This window comes from Lates calcarifer, linkage group LG16_LG22, assembly GCF_001640805.2.
Source record: "Lates calcarifer isolate ASB-BC8 linkage group LG16_LG22, TLL_Latcal_v3, whole genome shotgun sequence".
In the NCBI taxonomy this organism is placed as follows: Eukaryota; Metazoa; Chordata; class Actinopteri; family Centropomidae; genus Lates; species Lates calcarifer.
Window position 1 is genome coordinate 11736950 of NC_066848.1, and position 6000 is coordinate 11742949.

The following is a 6000-nucleotide window of genomic DNA, read 5'->3' on the forward strand; positions in this document are numbered from 1 at the left end:
CCTTTTAATTTAGCGTATAATGATGCCATTAGAACAAAATCCATCTGGAAGTTCTGTTGGGAGCGGTTAATGTTCCATGGCTTTTTGCTGCTAATGCCATTGCGCCTGCATTGGCAACAGATGCTCTGAAAGCAACAGATACATTCTCACCCAGCATCATTACAATCATGCTCATGTCCAGGATAAATGTTGCTGCTTGTTCAGGACTATCATACCTGCAATGGGACTGTAAAACACAAAGGATATACAGCAGACGGTATCGCTGCCAATGAATTCCAATTTTTCAAGCCATTTATTCACAACCTCAGGGGTGTGAAAATGTGTCTCTTGTCCCATACAAAGGTGAAAGGCAGTAACTCTTTAAGAGGTGAAGCTGAGGGAAACAAGTGAGAAAAGTTCGAGCTTTAACAGTGAGTGCACATACAGTGTTTTGTCACAGCAAAATCTGAACTCAGATCCCATTGCAGCTGTTTCAATAACCTCTCCCACCCACCAGCAAACACCATTGGACAGTTCATCTTCTGTGATATGAAAACTACAGAAAAAGGCAAAAAAATGTTTTTAGTTGCAATTTAGGTGATTAAGCACAGTTGATAATTAATTGGAATAACAAATAATTTCCTCTATGGAGGATTACTGATTAGTCGTGCTCCCCAACGCTGCCATGGCCTTTTTATCCTCTCTGCTTCAATTATGTAAATGCTAACTTTCTCTCCCAGAAATTATTGTGATTAATTTTCTCTTGTTTTGAATTACAATTGCACTGGCTGCTAGCACTTTAAAGCATTCATTAATTCCCAATTAGATTGGTGGGCTCATTTGCTCCAGTGCCGCTCGGTTCTGTAGCACTTTGTGTTTAATGTGCTAATTGGGTGAGATTAAAAACAACTAACCTCTTATGAGAGGAGAAAAGTTATTCAACGGTTACATTAGCATAATTTATCCCAGGATGCTTAATTAGACATTGCCACAATAATCATGACAACTGACTAACAACTGTTATCAACAGTTGGATACTAAACTGAAGTAAGTTCAGGGTTCAGTCATAATGGATGTAGCGCATGTTGGCTTTCTTCAGTTCTGAACATCTTGCTAATGTGTTGTCTGTGCTTATCTCCAATCATCCAACATGTCTAAGACAGTATGGTGTTTTTTTCGATTTCTGTATTTTATGTCTCTCTTGTGCTTTGTTACAACCACTCGAGCAGCATTAACAGCTCACTACTCCATTTACCCAAGACTTGGATTGTCTCTAACTCATTTACCACCATCAGAGGATCGACGCTTCAGGCAAATATGAGTGGGTTTGGATGTAAGGAAAAAAGAATGCTTTCATGTCAGGATGTGATCTCTTCAAATGGGACCTGGAACCTGGGAGTGAAATATTGTTTAGCTGTGTGTACCGCCCAAGCTTTTTCATCATAAGATGAGAGATGCTGGTGTGTGTAAGCCCAAGAACTGGTCTTGAGAGGTTTGGTAAAGAACTGGGGTTGTCCAGATCAAAGAAATATAAACCTTGATCATTGCATCTATCAGAGCTCCGTATGGGTTTCTGTAGTCTGAACTTTTTTCAGATTAAAGAGGCCTTTCATCGATAATTCAGCCTGTCGTTTCCTTGGGATTGAGAGAAACCATCATCAAAATTTGCAAAAGTGCTTGTGCAGTGCTTGCCTCCTTGCATATTTCCAACCCCGTCCCTGTACTCAGGCTTCACACTACGCTGTTTATTCTCCAACATAATTAGTAAATTTCAGGAGGTATGCCTTGACCTACAAGTCCTTGAAGTTAAATGCCAAAACACATCCTTTGCCATTGCCCTTTAAAATATGTAAGTATTTTGTGATCTAGTGCCACTGCATCATTTGTCAGTGCCTGCCACAACCATTATAAATGACTGCTAGAAAAAGAAATCTGCTATGGTTAAGCTTTAGGCACTGAACAACATGGTTAGGGCGAAGCATGGTTTGGATTATTATTACTGCTTTCTTAAGGTAAAGGTACCTTTGTTGTTTGTTGTTACAGTTAAAATAATCACCACTTAATGAACGTCCAGGAGGTACTCTGGTCAACAGTTAATGGTGACTGCTGACTGGAAATGGACAGCAGTCTCCAGAATCAAAGTCTGATGTTTTATTGAGCCAGTCAACCACCCTCACCTTCACCATCTTTGGACTTTGTGGCTCTCTAACACAATCGCACTGCTTTCTCCTTTGTCGGACAAGAGTGATAATCCCACTTTGTCGTTTTAACACAAAACAGACTGTCCTTCCATAACAACCATTTCCATAGGTCATTGGTGCAACCAGTTATTACAACCCATAGTTACATTTTCCTGTTTAATGCAACATTTCACAGTTGTGTGAGAAAACATCAGCTCTCTACCCTAGAAAAACAAGTGCTTTGATTTGTTTTAGCCCAAACCTTCCCATAAAACTTACCAAATCTTTATCATGGGATTGTCACATCAGAGATGGGTGAAGTATTAGGGGTGCTTGTGGTGCCAACTCCTATAGGTCATATCAGAGGGCAGGGACAAATGACTTATGTGGTTGTTTAGGTTAGAGGACCTAGTAGAAAATTGTTTTGTCATGCAGAGATTTTTTTTTTTTTTTTTTTCAAATTTAACTCAAACAGAAGTTTATAGGAGCTGCACATGTGTCAGGCAAGGTGTAAAAAACAAACTAATAATTGTGTTTTTTAAATTTCCCCTGCTACAAAAGGTTACCTTCCGCCATCTTATGAAAGTTCTTGCAATTTTACAATAAGCTCCATACAACAATATTACAAGACCCAAAAGGACCTGAACATGGTCACTAGAGTGGACAAGTATAATGACATCTGGTGTGAATAAGTCTATCATCTCAGTTCTCATGTTGCTTTAACCTCTTTCATGTCTCAAGTGCTTGGACACTGGCAAAATCTATTAGTACCCTTTTAGAATTACAATGCAGTGAATATCATCCTATCTAGTGTTTTGTTCAGGTAATTCATAGAGCACTTGGAACAGTGCTGAAGCATCAAGATGAAAACCATTGTGTCTTCTGTACAAATGAACACTTACTTATTTCATTGCACACTTTTCATCTATATGGAAATGAAATGATGCGCTCTCAAGCCTTGTTTGCTTGTTTGTGTTGTCCAGCAGGGACAATGAAAGGAAAATAAGAATTGCCTGTGTGTGCTGGGAACTTTTGTAGAGGCAGCTCTCATGGCATTATTTCAGGGCAAGAGGATAGGAGGGCTGGATAAAAGAGATGTCCAGTGTCACAGGCAGTCTAAATTCTCATTTTGGTGAATAGTACACAGTTCTTTGAGAGTATGATTGCACTGTTTGTACTCATATGTACATGCTGCCGTAAAGATGAAATTATCTGGCTGTATAACCCATCCTCCAGTTGTTAAAATATTGATTTTGCTTGTATACATTCTTTTCATGGTTTAGCAGAATTCAAGGGAAGGGGAAAATTGAGCAAATAATGCAGTTTTAAAAAGTAACAATACACTTAAAAATGGGATTTGTTTTGTTGATATGTCTCAACATGCACCAGACAAAAGCCAAGCTGTACAAACCAGAATTCTAATACATTTTATTTATAAGCACCTTTCTGGCCACTCAAGGACACTGTACAATGAAACAACAATGGATTATGTTGCAAATACTGTAGTATTATGATTTCAGTATCAAGTAAACTAGGCACTAGGTCATTATCAAAACTGACATGCACCTGTGTGTATAGGACAATCACTTTTAAGGCAGCAAAATATAGACAACAGCAGCAAGAGGGTACTATATTTTATGTCAGGAGCTCAGACCAAGAGGCATTGTGGATGGACATACAAGGGCATTATCAAAATAACCACACAATGGAACATCAGAGTTATAACTTGATTAAGAAGAGAGAGAATTACTGCTTAATATCTTATTTGCAAGAGGGTGCACTGTGGATCAACATGATAGTGACAGTATAATGTCATTAATTGAGGTCTGTAGCACTTTGAGGCACTGTGAGGCTTTGGGAGATTTAAAGATCTTCACACTTAATGTGGATTCAAGATTATCATGTACAATGGCTTGTCTTTATATACAACATATTACATGTGTTATTTTTAATTCTACAGGTGAGTGTTGTGGATAGAGAAAGGGAAGCATCTTCAGACCTTTCAGCGACATCTCTTCCACTCCCAACTCCATCTCCTTCATTTTCTGCTTCAAACAGAGGACAAAGGGACCCTTGTCTACTGGTCGTGCCCAGTGCCATTGGGAAGGTAAGGCGGGGAGAATTAGGAAGGGGCAGGAACAGGGCTCCCAACTACAAGGTAACAAGGGGAAACCAATCCCTCCTGGAATTATCCTGATACTGGAGACACAGGGCTCACCAGACAGCGGATCAATGTGTCTCTCTGGGGAGGAGAAGGAAGGAGGAGGGGACCAGAGCAGGATATTGCACCAAAGAAAGTGTGCCACACTGTGTCCAAATTACCCCCAAAGTTGTGGGGGATCCTGTTACCTGTTCAGATGTTTTAGTTTGAATGTTCACTTGCCGGTTTTGGCTGTATGCCCATGCCACACCTACCAAGGAACTGGCTTTGGAACTAGTATTACAGATTACAATGACACAGAATTGTCCAACAAGCTTTGTTTTGTTGAGGTCTACCACACAACATAAAACACAAGTCAAGCTGATGTGCAAAAAAACTTTTCAACTTGTTTTATATTGAAATTAGAGGCGTAATTGCTATTTAGATGCAGTTTCTTTGGCAGATGGTTGCATTTTTGACACCGTAGATCTGGTCATGTAGTTGTGCAGGTCAGCCTTAAATTTGGAAAACAAGCACATTTAGGAACAGGTACATTGTGATTAAGTGATTAACCAGCTAAGTAGACAATCAGGCATCTTGGATGTTGGATCTCAGTGGAAGCTGTTTTCGGTTTGAAGGATCTTGTCATCAACTGCGCTTCAGAACTTAGTCTTTTCTTGTGGTTATTGCCAAATTGTCAGAAACACAAAAACTGCCCTTTTGCTTGTAGTAACACCACCATTATGGTTGGTGACAATATGAAAAAGGCTTGAAAAATATCAAACAAAAACTCATGCCTCATCCAGTGACATCACAGAATAGTCTATAACATTTTAAACAGTTAAAGCTTTGATAGAAAAAAACTCTGTCAATCCTTAGTATCTGTGTGAAAAATCGCAGTCCTCCCTTTCATTTTTTGAAGACCACGCAAAAAAAGTACAGGGTTGTCCATCAAAGAAATTTGCCCAAGTTTTGCTGCTACAAAAATGCAACATACAAATTTGTTGGAGCACACATTTATTTTAGATAACTTTTTTGGTAATTTGAACACAGAAGTCCTGCTATTGGTAATGAATGACATAAAGGATAAAATGTGTGGCTTTGATAACTTACAGAGTTTATAGTTTTATAAACTACTGTCGGTTTTCATGGATTGACAACTCAACCAGTCTTCCTTGTGTATTTTATCGTCTCTCTGATACATGCTGTTTCTGTCTGAAGCCCAGTAGGAGGCATCTTCTGTGGTCCATCACTGATCACTCTTAAGTTATAATTTCATAAATGATTAGGATTGCACTGTAGCTTATGAAAAACTATGGTTCTGCTCCTAACCCCAACCCTAGCTAGCAAAGTTTTCTTCGACAGTTTCTCCACCACTTTCCTCTCCAGAGACTACCTGTTAACCTTCCAGTACAACCATATTCAATAAGACCGAGGCGCTCTTATTTTCCTTTATTCACCAGCACACACTGCTCTTCCCCTCGCCTGTTGTCTGCCTTTATGAAAGCATTAGGTATCCTCTTTGAGCCAACATGCATTGGAAATGAAAGAGCAAAAACACTCTTGGTCCTCGCCCTCCCAGTCCCCCACCACCATCCCTCCCTTACAATGCACTCTTGTCTGGTGCCATGTTTCGAGCGAATGTCATCATCCAACATCTATGAATGAGTGGAGCACGCCGCGTCACATATTGATCCACTC

At 39.6% G+C, this 6000-nt stretch overlaps 1 long non-coding RNA gene across 1 annotated transcript in view; it reads left to right on the top strand.

Annotated features, from left to right (window-relative positions):
- The window catches only part of LOC108897353 (uncharacterized), a 65914-nt gene extending 61553 nt beyond the window's left edge, over nucleotides 1–4361 (top strand). The window contains exon 5 of the long non-coding RNA XR_001963278.2: nucleotides 4120–4361. This is a non-coding gene — a long non-coding RNA (uncharacterized LOC108897353). The remainder of the gene's footprint in view (nucleotides 1–4119) is intronic.
- Nucleotides 4362–6000: the final 1639 nt, after the last annotated feature.